Here is a 14,493-nt window from a genome sequence, read left to right on the forward strand (position 1 = left end):
GGGACCTGCTGGCGCTGCCGCGGCCCGTTGTAACCTTCATCCTCGTGGGACCTGCTGGCGCTGGCGCGGCCCGTTGTAACCTTCATCCTCGTGGGACCTGCTGGCGCTGCCGCGGCCCGTTGCAACCTGCATTCTCGTGGGACCTGCTGGCGCTGCCGCGGCCCGTTGTAACCTTCATCCTCGTTGGGACCTGCTGGCGCTGCCGCGGCCCGTTGCCACCTACGACCTCTTCGGGACCTGCCGGCGCTGCCGCGGTCTGACCCCTCCGAACACCGAGCTCGAGGATTGTGAGCCATCACCGTTACACCCCCGTACCCGTGGGTACCCAGACTATCCCGCTACCCCCTTCCCCTACTAGAGACTAGAATTGAGAGGATCATCGTGTCCTGATTGCCTTGTATCGTACCACTCTACTCCCAGAAGTGCCTATAAAAGGTGTTACCCTGAACTTTGTGTGGTGTCCATCTGTGGGGGGGAAGTTACCTGTCTGTGCGATCACTGTGCTCGGCCGACCCTCCAGGTCCCCGTCTAACATTGGTGGCTAGCGGCGCGATCCGAACCAACGCGTACCGTACAGACAGTAACTCACCCTACGACTAAAACCACAATGACGACCAAAGAGAGCGGATCGGCGGAGAAGTTCCAGATGGAAAAGCTGGAAGAATACAACCACCGAGAGCTCAAACAATTTTGCATGGACTTAGGCATTGCTACCACCGGGCTAAGCACAAAAGAAGACTTCAAAAACGCCCTAGAGGCCTGGACAGAGACAAATACCGCAACCCCCCGGGACCCCGCAGCCCCGGAAGTCAACACCACCCGGACGGAGGAACGGAGAACAGGCCCCTCCCATGAAGAGATCCAAGAGCGGGAAAAAAATAGATTACACGAGTTAGACTTGGCACGACTCAGATTAGACGGAGAATTGAAACTGGCGGAACAAAAAATAAACTTAGAACACTTACGGCTCAGAGAAGAGCGAGAGGAAAAACAGAGACAGAGAGACCTCGAAGAAAAAAGACTGGCATACGAGCACGAGTGCAAACTAGCGGAGATCGAAATGCGCAAACTGAACAAAAACCTAGGGGTGCCCGAGCAACCGCACTCCCCGGGTCCTACCGAGCAGAAGGTCCACATCCCCAAGGATGTGGTCCGAGAATATCACCGGAACGACGACATACAGCAGTGGTTCAAGGCCTATGAGATTGCCATGACCGCCCACCGGGTCGCTCGAAGTGACTGGGGAGCCGGTCTATGGGGGAGATTCGTCAACGAGGGTCGTGATGCCCTGCTGCAGCTTCCGGACCATCAAATGACGTCCTATGACCACATGAAGGCCGCCCTCCTCAGTCGATATGGACTTACACCCGAAATGTACCGCCAGAGGTTCCGCAACTGCACCAGGATCCCAGGTACGAAGTGGTTGGAATACGTGAACTATTTCAGCCGAGCCTTCGAGGGGTGGATCAAGGGTAACAACGTAACCACTTACGAACAACTCTTCAATCTCATTGTGTGGGAGCACCTCTCCAACAACTGCTTTGTCGAGCTCAGGCAGCACCTCCTCGACAGTAAATTGACTGAACCCCGGCAGCTCGCCACCGAGGCTGACCGGTGGGAGAGCACCCGAGTGGCCCGGAGTGGGCCGAATGAGCAGAACAGAACCAACCAAGGTCACCATCGTCCCCGAGGAGGAGGAGGAGGCCCGGGCCGGGGCAGAGACGCCGCCCCGGCCGCACCCACTAACGCCACCCCGGCCCCAGCAGGCCGGGGAAACCCCCCGATGCGCCCGGGGTTCCGAGCTAACGTGACGTGTCATCGATGCCAGCGAGTCGGCCACTATGCCAGTGACTCGACCTGCCCGAAGAACCAGGCCCCCGGGCCCCGCCAGATGGCGGCCGCCGCCCTGGGAGAAGAACAAGTCTCCGAAGACACGGAGACCTATGAGTCGGAGCAGTTCGAGTGGGAACCCCCCTGCCATTACCCTGGCATGCCTAGGAGGAAGAGACATGGTCCCGCGGACTCCCCTGCCCGCCAACACTCGGAAGTACAGCCAATGGGTGAGCATCAATGGGCGCAAGGCCGAGGCCCTGCGTTACACCGGGGCCAGTGTGACGGCCGTCCGCTGTCACCTGGTGACCCCAGAACAAATCCTACCAAACGTACTTTGCCCCGTCCGATCGGCAGATAACTCGGAGAGCCTGTGTCGGATGGCCTGCGTCCCCTTCGAATGGGGAGGAGTGTCCGGCATGCTGAAAGTAACTGTCCGTGACGATGCCCCCGTAGACTGCCTCCTGGGGAACGATCTCGAGAGCTCCCCGTGGGCCGCTGTGGAAAGAAGAGAGCATCTGGGGATGTTGGGTCTCCCGGACTGGGCGTGCGTAACCACCCGGTCCATGGCCACCCGCACCATCCCTAGACCAGAAGAACCAGAATGGGCAGCACCTCCGCCCTCGATCACTCCAGAAGAAGACTTCCTCCAGACCGACCACCCGGACCCCACCCCAGAGGGGTCCACACAGCCCCCCGAGCTTCCCGACCTGGCTCAGTGGCGTCAAGAAGGGGGGCCCACCCAGGAACAATTCCGGCAGGAGCAAAAGACCTGCCCCTCCCTCGAGGGATTGCGACAGCAAGCGCTCGCCCAGAGCCAAGGAGACACCACCGGGGCCCACTGGGTTTATTGGGACAATGATCTCTTGTACAGCGAACAGAAAATCGCAGAACTGGGGGCCGGGCGAGTGCTGGTGGTGCCCCTCCACTTCAGAGACTTCCTGTTGAACCTAGCCCATGATGTCCCCCTGGCCAGGCACCTGGGCCAAGACAAGACCTACCACCGCCTGGTGACTCACTTTTTCTGGCCCAAAATGAGGAATGACGTAGCCAACCATTGCCGGTCCTGCCCGACCTGCCAGGCCAGTGGGAAGAGCGGCCGCAAACTCAAGGCACCCCTACAACCATTCCCCGTGGTGACCACCCCGTTCGAAAGGGTGGGAATAGACATTGTGGGGCCCCTGGACCCCCGAACAGCACAGGGACATCGCTTCATCCTGGTCCTGGTGGATCACGCTACCCGCTATCCTGAGGCGGTTCCCCTTCGTACGATAACAGCCCCAGTAGTGGGTCGAGCCTTGATGGGGATCTTCTCTCGAGTGGGCTTCCCCCGGGAAGTCGTCAGCGACAGGGGTACGAACTTTATCTCAAAATACATGAAGTCCCTCTGGCAACAGTGTGGGGTCACCTACCGATTCACGACCCCCTATCACCCTCAAGGGAACGGACTGGTTGAGCGGTTCAACCGCACGCTCAAAGGGATGATTGGGGGGTTGGAAGAGCCCCTCCGTCGCCAGTGGGATGTGCTACTACCGTGCCTTCTCTTTGCCTACCGAGAAGTCCCCCAGAAGTCCCTCGGCTTCAGCCCTTTCGAACTCTTGTATGGACACTCGGTGCGAGGCCCGCTCAGCCTAGTCAAAGAAGGCTGGGAAATGCCCCCTCTAAAGAACCCTCCAGATGTTTTCAAGTACCTCCTAACCCTCCGCAACCAGACCAGAAGGTTCAGAGAGATGGCAAAAGCAAACCTGGAGGCCAGTCAGGAGGACATGAAAAGGTGGTACGATCAAAATGCATCCTCCATCGAATTTGAACCCGACCAACAAGTGTGGGTAATGTCTCCCACCGAACCATGCGCCCTGCAAGACAAATGGACGGGGCCCTTCAAAGTAATCGAGCGCAAGAGCCCTGTCACCTATCTCATCGATATGGAATCTTCCCGAAACCCTCTCCGGGTCCTCCACGCTAATAGACTGAAACCCCACTTTGTACGCTCCGAACTCAGTCTCCTGATGGCAACCGACAATGGAACCGAGGAGGACTCCGAACCCCTTCCTGACCTCCTACGGTCACGGGAGAAGGACGGCTCCGTGGACGGGGTCCGACTCTCGGAGGCCCTCACCCTGGAACAGCGCCAAGACTGCCGAGTCCTCCTGCTCCAGTTCTCCACCCTGTTCTCCCTCACCCCAGGGGTCACCCCCTGGTGCTTACACGACGTGGACACTGGAGACAGTCCCCCTATCCGCCATCGGGCCTACCGCGTACCAGATCGGGTACGGGCCTGCATCCAAGAGGAGGTGGCCAAGATGCTCACACTCGGGATCATCGAGCCCTCAGACAGCCCCTGGGCCAGCCCAGTGGTACTGGTCCCCAAAGCGGCCGCCCCCGGCGCCACGCCGGAGCTCCGGTTCTGCGTCGACTACCGGGGCTTGAATGCGGTCACCAGAACAGACGCACACCCCATCCCCCGAGCAGATGAACTAATCGACCGCATGGGAGCTGCCCGCTACCTCAGCATCTTCGACCTGACAGCGGGCTACTGGCAGATCGGTCTCACACCCCGGGCCCAAGAACGATCGGCATTCTCTACCCCTGATGGCCACTATCACTTCAAGGTCATGCCATTCGGCATGAAGAATGCGCCAGCAACATTTCAGCGGCTAGTAAACCAGGTCCTGGCAGGACTCGAGGGATTCAGCGCCGCCTACCTGGACGATATCGCTGTGTACAGCCACCACTGGTCCGACCACCGCCACCACCTCCGAGAGGTGCTACAGGCCCTCCAACGAGCTGGCCTCACGATCAAGGCCAGCAAATGCCAAATTGGCCAGGGGTCCGTGACCTATCTCGGGCACCAGGTGGGAAGCGGTCTGGTGGCCCCTCTGCAACTCAAGATCGCTGCCATCCAGTCGTGGCAGTCCCCCATCACCCAGACCGAGGTCCGCGCCTTCTTGGGACTCACAGGCTACTACCGGCGGTTCGTGAGGGACTATGGCAGCATCGTAGGGCCCCTCACGGAACTCACCTCCAAAAACCAACCAAAGAAGGTCAACTGGACCCCAGACTGTCAAGCGGCCTTCGAGAAGCTGAAGGCCGCCATGTGCTCCGCCCCGGTGCTCCAGGCCCCCGACTACAGCCGGGAATTTATCGTCCAAACAGATGCCTCCGACCATGGCGTTGGGGCAGTCCTTTCCCAGCTGAACCCCAAAGGACTTGACCAGCCAGTGGCTTTCATCAGCAGACGACTCCTGGCCCGAGAACGACGCTGGAGCACCATCGAGAGGGAGGCCTTCGCCGTGGTGTGGGCCCTCAAAAAGCTCCGGCCTTATCTCTTCGGCACCCACTTCCGGGTCCAGACCGATCATCGACCCCTGCAATGGCTCATGCAGATGCGGGGGGAAAATCCGAAACTACTACGTTGGTCCATCTCCCTGCAGGGGATGGACTTCACTGTGGAACATCGACCCGGCCAAGACCACGCCAACGCGGATGGCCTGTCCCGCTTTTTCCGCCTCGACGAGGAAAGTCCCCAAGAAGATGGGTGACTCTCCCCGCCTTCAGCTGGGGGGGACGCATGTTGGACAGGCCACATGAAGGGCTCGCTCCCTCCCCGCAGGACAGGGCCCGGGCCACCGTCAGCACCATTGCCCGGCCCAGCCGCCATCTTGGACACGGCACCACGCGGCCGTGCGGCCTCAGCCCGACCCCAACCCTGGGCCTGGCCAGGCCCCGACATCCCGGCACCACCCTCCACCCAGGAGGTGAACGGCCCACTTGGCAGGTCAATGGGAGTACGAAGTGTCGATGGCTCTCCCCCGCCAGGTGCCGAGCACCCCCAGCCTCCTCGGGCGCTGGCTCCACCCCCCTGCTGGGTGTCTGGACTCCCTCATCCCAGACCTCCCGACCTCCAAGAGCGAGGGTCCGGACATCAAAGGGCGCCAGACCTATAACTGAGGCAGCCCCAGGACAGGAAGGCAGTTGTATCCTGGAGTCGAGAGACACCGCGACGAACTCATCCTTGACGGACTGCTGGCGCTGCCACAGCCCTGCCTTGTGAACTATTGTCCTGCCTGCTGGCGCTGCCGCGGCCCTCTGCAACCTTCATCCTCGTGGGACCTGCTGGCGCTGCCGCGGCCCTCTGCAACCTTCATCCTCGTTGGGACCTGCTGGCGCTGCCGCGGCCCGTTGTAACCTTCATCCTCGTGGGACCTGCTGGCGCGGCCCGTTGTAACCTTCATCCTCGTGGGACCTGCTGGCGCTGCCGCGGCCCGTTGCAACCTGCATTCTCGTGGGACCTGCTGGCGCTGCCGCGGCCCGTTGTAACCTTCATCCTCGTTGGGACCTGCTGGCGCTGCCGCGGCCCGTTGCCACCTACGACCTCTTCGGGACCTGCCGGCGCTGCCGCGGTCTGACCCCTCCGAACACCGAGCTCGAGGATTGTGAGCCATCACCGTTACACCCCCGTACCCGTGGGTACCCAGACTATCCCGCTACCCCCTTCCCCTACTAGAGACTAGAATTGAGAGGATCATCGTGTCCTGATTGCCTTGTATCGTACCACTCTACTCCCAGAAGTGCCTATAAAAGGTGTTACCCTGAACTTTGTGTGGTGTCCATCTGTGGGGGGGAAGTTACCTGTCTGTGCGATCACTGTGCTCGGCCGACCCTCCAGGTCCCCGTCTAACAACTCCCTAGCACTCTGCACTCCCTAGCACTCTGCACTCCTAGCACTCCCTAGCACTCTGAACTCCCTAGCACTCTGCACTCCCTAGCACTCTGCACTCCCTAGCACTCTGCACTCCCTAGCACTTCCTAGCACTCTGCACTCCCTAGCACTCTGCACTCCCTAGCACTCTGCACTCCCTAGCACTCCCTAGTACTCTGCACTCCCTAGCACTCTGCACTCCCTAGCACTCTGCACTACCTAGCACTCCCTAGCACTCTGCACTCCCTAGCACTCTGCACTCCCTAGCACTCCGCACTCCCTAGCACTCCCTAGCACTCTGCACTCCCTAGCACTCTGCACTCCCTAGAACTCTGCACTCCCTAGCACTCCCAAGCACTCTGCACTCCCTAGCACTCTGCACTCCCTAGCACTCTGCACTACCTAGCACTCTGCACTCCCTAGCACTCCCTAGCACTCTGCACTCCCTAGCACTCTGCACTCCCTAGCCCTCTGCACTCCCTAGCACTCCCTAGCACTCTGCACTCCCTAGCACTCTGCACTCCCTAGCACTCTGCACTCCCTAGCACTCTGCACTCCCTAGCACTCCCTTGCACTCTGCACTCCCTAGCACTCTGCACTCCCTAGCACTCTGCACTCCCTAGCACTCTGCACTCCCTAGCAGTCTGCACTCCCTAGCACTCCCTAGCACCCTGCACTCCCTAGCACTCCCTAGCACTCTCGGACCCTAGTCGCTCTGCACTCCCTAGTCACTCTGCACTCCCTAGTCACTCTGCACTCCCTAGTCACTCTGCAGTCCCTAGTCACTTTGCACTCCCTAGCACTCTGCACTCCCTAGCCCTCCCTAGCACTCTGCACTCCCTAGCACTCTGCACTCCCTAGCACTCTGCACTCCCTAGCACTCCCTAGCACTCTGCACTCCCTAGCACTCCCTAGCACTCTGCACTCCCTAGCACTCTGCACTCTCTAGCACTCCCTAGCACTCTGCACTCGCTAGCACTCTGCACTCCCTAGCACTCCCTAGCACTCCCTAGCACTCTGCACTCCCTAGCACTCTGCACTCCCTAGCACTCCCTAGCACTCTGCACTCCCTAGCACTCTGCACTCCTAGCACTCCCTAGCACTCTGAACTCCCTAGCACTCTGCACTCCCTAGCACTCTGCACTCCCTAGCACTCTGCACTCCCTAGCACCCCCTAGCACTCTGCACTCCCTAGCACTCTGCACTCCCTAGCACTCTGCACTCCCTAGCAATCTGCACTCCCTAGCACTCCCTAGCACTCTGCACTCCCTAGCACTCTGCACTCCCTAGCACTCTATACTCCCTAGCACTCTGCACTCCCTAGCACTCCCAAGCACTCTGCACTCCCTAGCACTCTGCACTCCCTAGCACTCTGCACTCCCTAGCACTCTGCACTCCCTAGCACTCCCTAGCACTCTGCACTCCCTAGCACTCTGCACTCCCTAGCCCTCTGCACTCCCTAGCACTCCCTAGCACTCTGCACTCCCTAGCACTCTGCACTCCCTAGCACTCTGTACTCCCTAGCACTCTGCACTCCCTAGCACTCCCTTGCACTCTGCACTCCCTAGCACTCTGCACTCCCTAGCACTCTGCACTCCCTAGCAGTCTGCACTCCCTAGCACTCCCTAGCACTCTGCACTCCCTAGCACTCCCTAGCACTCTCGGACCCTAGTCGCTCTGCACTCCCTAGTCACTCTGCACTCCCTAGTCACTCTGCGCTCCCTAGTCTCTCAGCACTCCCTAGTCACTCTGCACTCCCTAGCACTCCGCACTCCCTAGCCCTCCCTAGCACTCTGCACTCCCTAGCACTCTGCACTACCTAGCACTCCCTAGCACTCTGCACTCCCTAGCACTCTGCACTCCCTAGCACTCTGCACTCCCTAGCACTCCCTAGCACTCTGCACTCGCTAGCACTCTGCACTCCCTAGCACTCCCTAGCACTCCCTAGCACTCTGCACTCCCTAGCACTTTGCACTCTCTAGCACTCCCTAGCACTCAGCACTCCCTAGGACTCTGCACTCCCTAGCACTCTGCACTCCCTAGCATTCTGCACTCCCTAGCACTTTGCACTCCCTAGCACTCTGCACTCCCTAGCACTCTGCACTCCTAGCACTCCCTAGCACTCTGAACTCCCTAGCACTCTGCACTCCCTAGCACTCTGCACTCCCTAGCACTCTGCACTCCCTAGCACTTCCTAGCACTCTGCACTCCCTAGCACTCTGCACTCCCTAGCACTCTGCACTCCCTAGCACTCCCTAGCACTCTGCACTCCCTAGCACTCTGCACTCCCTAGCACTCTGCACTCCCTAGCACTCCCTAGCACTCTGCACTCCCTAGCACTCTGCACTCCCTAGCACTCCGCACTCCCTAGCACTCCCTAGCACTCTGCACTCCCTAGCACTCTGCACTCCCTAGAACTCTGCACTCCCTAGCTCTCCCAAGCACTCTGCACTCCCTAGCACTCTGCACTCCCTAGCACTCTGCACTCCCTAGCACTCTGCACTCCCTAGCACTCCCTAGCACTCTGCACTCCCTATCACTCTGCACTCCCTAGCCCTCTGCACTCCCTAGCACTCCCTAGCACTCTGCACTCCCTAGCACTCTGCACTCCCTAGCACTCTGCACTCCCTAGCACTCTGCACTCCCTTGCACTCTGCACTCCCTAGCACTCTGCACTCCCTAGCACTCTGCACTCCCTAGCACTCTGCACTCCCTAGCAGTCTGCACTCCCTAGCCCTCCCTAGCACCCTGCACTCCCTAGCACTCCCTAGCACTCTCGGACCCTAGTCGCTCTGCACTCCCTAGTCACTCTGCACTCCCTAGTCACTCTGCAGTCCCTAGTCACTCTGCACTCCCTAGCACTCTGCACTCCCTAGCCCTCCCTAGCACTCTGCACTCCCTAGCACTCTGCACTCCCTAGCACTCTGCACTCCCTAGCACTCCCTAGCACTCTGCACTCCCTAGCACTCCCTAGCACTCTGCACTCCCTAGCACTCTGCACTCTCTAGCACTCCCTAGCACTCTGCACTTGCTAGCACTCTGCACTCCCTAGCACTCCCTAGCACTCCCTAGCACTCTGCACTCCCTAGCACTCTGCACTCCCTAGCACTCCCTAGCACTCAGCACTCCCTAGGACTCTGCACTCCCTAGCACTCTGCACTCCCTAGCACTTTGCACTCCCTAGCACTCTGCACTCCCTAGCACTCTGTACTCCCTAGTACTCTGCACTCCCTAGCACTCTGCACTCCCTAGCACTCTGCACTCCCTAGCACTCTGCACTCCCTAGCACTCTGCACTCCCTAGCACTCCCTAGCACTCTGCACTCCCTAGCACTCTGCACTCCCTAGCACTCTGCACTCCCTAGCACTCCCTAGCACTCTGCACTCCCTAGCACTCTGCACTCCCTAGCACTCTGCACTCCCTAGCACTCTGCACTCCCTAGCACTTCCTAGCACTCTGCACTCCCTAGCACTCTGCACTCCCTAGCACTCTGCACTCCCTAGCACTCCCTAGCACTCTGCACTCCCTAGCACTCTGCACTCCCTAGCACTCTGCACTACCTAGCACTCCCTAGCACTCTGCACTCCCTAGCACTCTGCACTCCCTAGCACTCCGCACTCCCTAGCACTCCCTAGCACTCTGCACTCCCTAGCACTCTGCACTCCCTAGAACTCTGCACTCCCTAGCACTCCCAAGCACTCTGCACTCCCTAGCACTCTGCACTCCCTAGCACTCTGCACTACCTAGCACTCTGCACTCCCTAGCACTCCCTAGCACTCTGCACTCCCTAGCACTCTGCACTCCCTAGCCCTCTGCACTCCCTAGCACTCCCTAGCACTCTGCACTCCCTAGCACTCTGCACTCCCTAGCACTCTGCACTCCCTAGCACTCCCTTGCACTCTGCACTCCCTAGCACTCTGCACTCCCTAGCACTCTGCACTCCCTAGCAGTCTGCACTCCCTAGCACTCCCTAGCACCCTGCACTCCCTAGCACTCCCTAGCACTCTCGGACCCTAGTCGCTCTGCACTCCCTAGTCACTCTGCACTCCCTAGTCACTCTGCACTCCCTAGTCACTCTGCAGTCCCTAGTCACTTTGCACTCCCTAGCACTCTGCACTCCCTAGCCCTCCCTAGCACTCTGCACTCCCTAGCACTCTGCACTCCCTAGCACTCTGCACTCCCTAGCACTCCCTAGCACTCTGCACTCCCTAGCACTCCCTAGCACTCTGCACTCCCTAGCACTCTGCACTCTCTAGCACTCCCTAGCACTCTGCACTCGCTAGCACTCTGCACTCCCTAGCACTCCCTAGCACTCCCTAGCACTCTGCACTCCCTAGCACTCTGCACTCCCTAGCACTCCCTAGCACTCTGCACTCCCTAGCACTCTGCACTCCCTAGCATTCTGCACTCCCTAGCACTTTGCACTCCCTAGCACTCTGCACTCCCTAGCACTCTGCACTCCTAGCACTCCCTAGCACTCTGAACTCCCTAGCACTCTGCACTCCCTAGCACTCTGCACTCCCTAGCACTCTGCACTCCCTAGCACCCCCTAGCACTCTGCACTCCCTAGCACTCTGCACTCCCTAGCACTCTGCACTCCCTAGCAATCTGCACTCCCTAGCACTCCCTAGCACTCTGCACTCCCTAGCACTCTGCACTCCCTAGCACTCTATACTCCCTAGCACTCTGCACTCCCTAGCACTCCCAAGCACTCTGCACTCCCTAGCACTCTGCACTCCCTAGCACTCTGCACTCCCTAGCACTCTGCACTCCCTAGCACTCCCTAGCACTCTGCACTCCCTAGCACTCTGCACTCCCTAGCCCTCTGCACTCCCTAGCACTCCCTAGCACTCTGCACTCCCTAGCACTCTGCACTCCCTAGCACTCTGCACTCCCTAGCACTCCCTTGCACTCTGCACTCCCTAGCACTCTGCACTCCCTAGCACTCTGCACTCCCTAGCACTCTGCACTCCCTAGCAGTCTGCACTCCCTAGCACTCCCTAGCACCCTAGCACTCCCTAGCACTCCCTAGCACTCTTGGACCCTAGTCGCTCTGCACTCCCTAGTCACTCTGCACTCCCTAGTCACTCTGCACTCCCTAGTCACTCTGCAGTCCCTAGTCACTTTGCACTCCCTAGCACTCTGCACTCCCTAGCCCTCCCTAGCACTCTGCACTCCCTAGCACTCTGCACTCCCTAGCACTCTGCACTCCCTAGCACTCCCTAGCACTCTGCACTCCCTAGCACTCCCTAGCACTCTGCACTCCCTAGCACTCTGCACTCTCTAGCACTCCCTAGCACTCTGCACTCGCTAGCACTCTGCACTCCCTAGCACTCCCTAGCACTCCCTAGCACTCTGCACTCCCTAGCACTCTGCACTCCCTAGCACTCCCTAGCACTCTGCACTCCCTAGCACTCTGCACTCCCTAGCATTCTGCACTCCCTAGCACTTTGCACTCCCTAGCACTCTGCACTCCCTAGCACTCTGCACTCCTAGCACTCCCTAGCACTCTGAACTCCCTAGCACTCTGCACTCCCTAGCACTCTGCACTCCCTAGCACTCTGCACTCCCTAGCACCCCCTAGCACTCTGCACTCCCTAGCACTCTGCACTCCCTAGCACTCTGCACTCCCTAGCAATCTGCACTCCCTAGCACTCCCTAGCACTCTGCACTCCCTAGCACTCTGCACTCCCTAGCACTCTATACTCCCTAGCACTCTGCACTCCCTAGCACTCCCAAGCACTCTGCACTCCCTAGCACTCTGCACTCCCTAGCACTCTGCACTCCCTAGCACTCTGCACTCCCTAGCACTCCCTAGCACTCTGCACTCCCTAGCACTCTGCACTCCCTAGCCCTCTGCACTCCCTAGCACTCCCTAGCACTCTGCACTCCCTAGCACTCTGCACTCCCTAGCACTCTGTACTCCCTAGCACTCTGCACTCCCTAGCACTCCCTTGCACTCTGCACTCCCTAGCACTCTGCACTCCCTAGCACTCTGCACTCCCTAGCAGTCTGCACTCCCTAGCACTCCCTAGCACTCTGCACTCCCTAGCACTCCCTAGCACTCTCGGACCCTAGTCGCTCTGCACTCCCTAGTCACTCTGCACTCCCTAGTCACTCTGCGCTCCCTAGTCTCTCAGCACTCCCTAGTCACTCTGCACTCCCTAGCACTCCGCACTCCCTAGCCCTCCCTAGCACTCTGCACTCCCTAGCACTCTGCACTACCTAGCACTCCCTAGCACTCTGCACTCCCTAGCACTCTGCACTCCCTAGCACTCTGCACTCCCTAGCACTCCCTAGCACTCTGCACTCGCTAGCACTCTGCACTCCCTAGCACTCCCTAGCACTCCCTAGCACTCCCTAGCACTCTGCACTCCCTAGCACTTTGCACTCTCTAGCACTCCCTAGCACTCAGCACTCCCTAGGACTCTGCACTCCCTAGCACTCTGCACTCCCTAGCATTCTGCACTCCCTAGCACTTTGCACTCCCTAGCACTCTGCACTCCCTAGCACTCTGCACTCCTAGCACTCCCTAGCACTCTGAACTCCCTAGCACTCTGCACTCCCTAGCACTCTGCACTCCCTAGCACTTCCTAGCACTCTGCACTCCCTAGCACTCTGCACTCCCTAGCACTCCCTAGCACTCTGCACTCCCTAGCACTCTGCACTCCCTAGCACTCTGCACTCCCTAGCACTCCCTAGCACTCTGCACTCCCTAGCACTCTGCACTCCCTAGCACTCCGCACTCCCTAGCACTCCCTAGCACTCTGCACTCCCTAGCACTCTGCACTCCCTAGAACTCTGCACTCCCTAGCTCTCCCAAGCACTCTGCACTCCCTAGCACTCTGCACTCCCTAGCACTCTGCACTCCCTAGCACTCCCTAGCACTCTGCACTCCCTATCACTCTGCACTCCCTAGCCCTCTGCACTCCCTAGCACTCCCTAGCACTCTGCACTCCCTAGCACTCTGCACTCCCTAGCACTCTGCACTCCCTAGCACTCTGCACTCCCTTGCACTCTGCACTCCCTAGCACTCTGCACTCCCTAGCACTCTGCACTCCCTAGCACTCTGCACTCCCTAGCAGTCTGCACTCCCTAGCACTCCCTAGCACCCTGCACTCCCTAGCACTCCCTAGCACTCTCGGACCCTAGTCGCTCTGCACTCCCTAGTCACTCTGCACTCCCTAGTCACTCTGCAGTCCCTAGTCACTCTGCACTCCCTAGCACTCTGCACTCCCTAGCCCTCCCTAGCACTCTGCACTCCCTAGCACTCTGCACTCCCTAGCACTCTGCACTCCCTAGCACTCCCTAGCACTCTGCACTCCCTAGCACTCTGCACTCCCTAGCACTCTGCACTCTCTAGCACTCCCTAGCACTCTGCACTCGCTAGCACTCTGCACTCCCTAGCACTCCCTAGCACTCCCTAGCACTCTGCACTCCCTAGCACTCTGCACTCCCTAGCACTCCCTAGCACTCAGCACTCCCTAGGACTCTGCACTCCCTAGCACTCTGCACTCCCTAGCACTTTGCACTCCCTAGCACTCTGCACTCCCTAGCACTCTGTACTCCCTAGTACTCTGCACTCCCTAGCACTCTGCACTCCCTAGCACTCTGCACTCCCTAGCACTCTGCACTCCCTAGCACTCTGCATTCCCTAGCACTCTGCACTCCCTAGCACTCCCTAGCACTCTGCACTCCCTAGCACTCTGCACTCCCTAGCACTCTGCACTCCCTAGCACTCTGCACTCCCTAGCACTCCCTAGCACTCTGCACTCCCTAGCACTCTGCACTCCCTAGCACTCTGCACTCCCTAGCACTCCCTTGCACTCTGCACTCCCTAGCACTCTGCACTCCCTAGCACTCTGCACTCCCTAGCAGTCTGCACTCCCTAGCACTCCCTAGCACCCTGCACTCCCTAGCACTCCCTAGCACTTTCGGACCCTAGTCGCTCTGCACTCCCT

The sequence above is a fragment of the Lissotriton helveticus genome, chromosome 7, assembly GCF_964261635.1.
Source record: "Lissotriton helveticus chromosome 7, aLisHel1.1, whole genome shotgun sequence".
Taxonomy (NCBI): domain Eukaryota; kingdom Metazoa; phylum Chordata; class Amphibia; order Caudata; family Salamandridae; genus Lissotriton; species Lissotriton helveticus.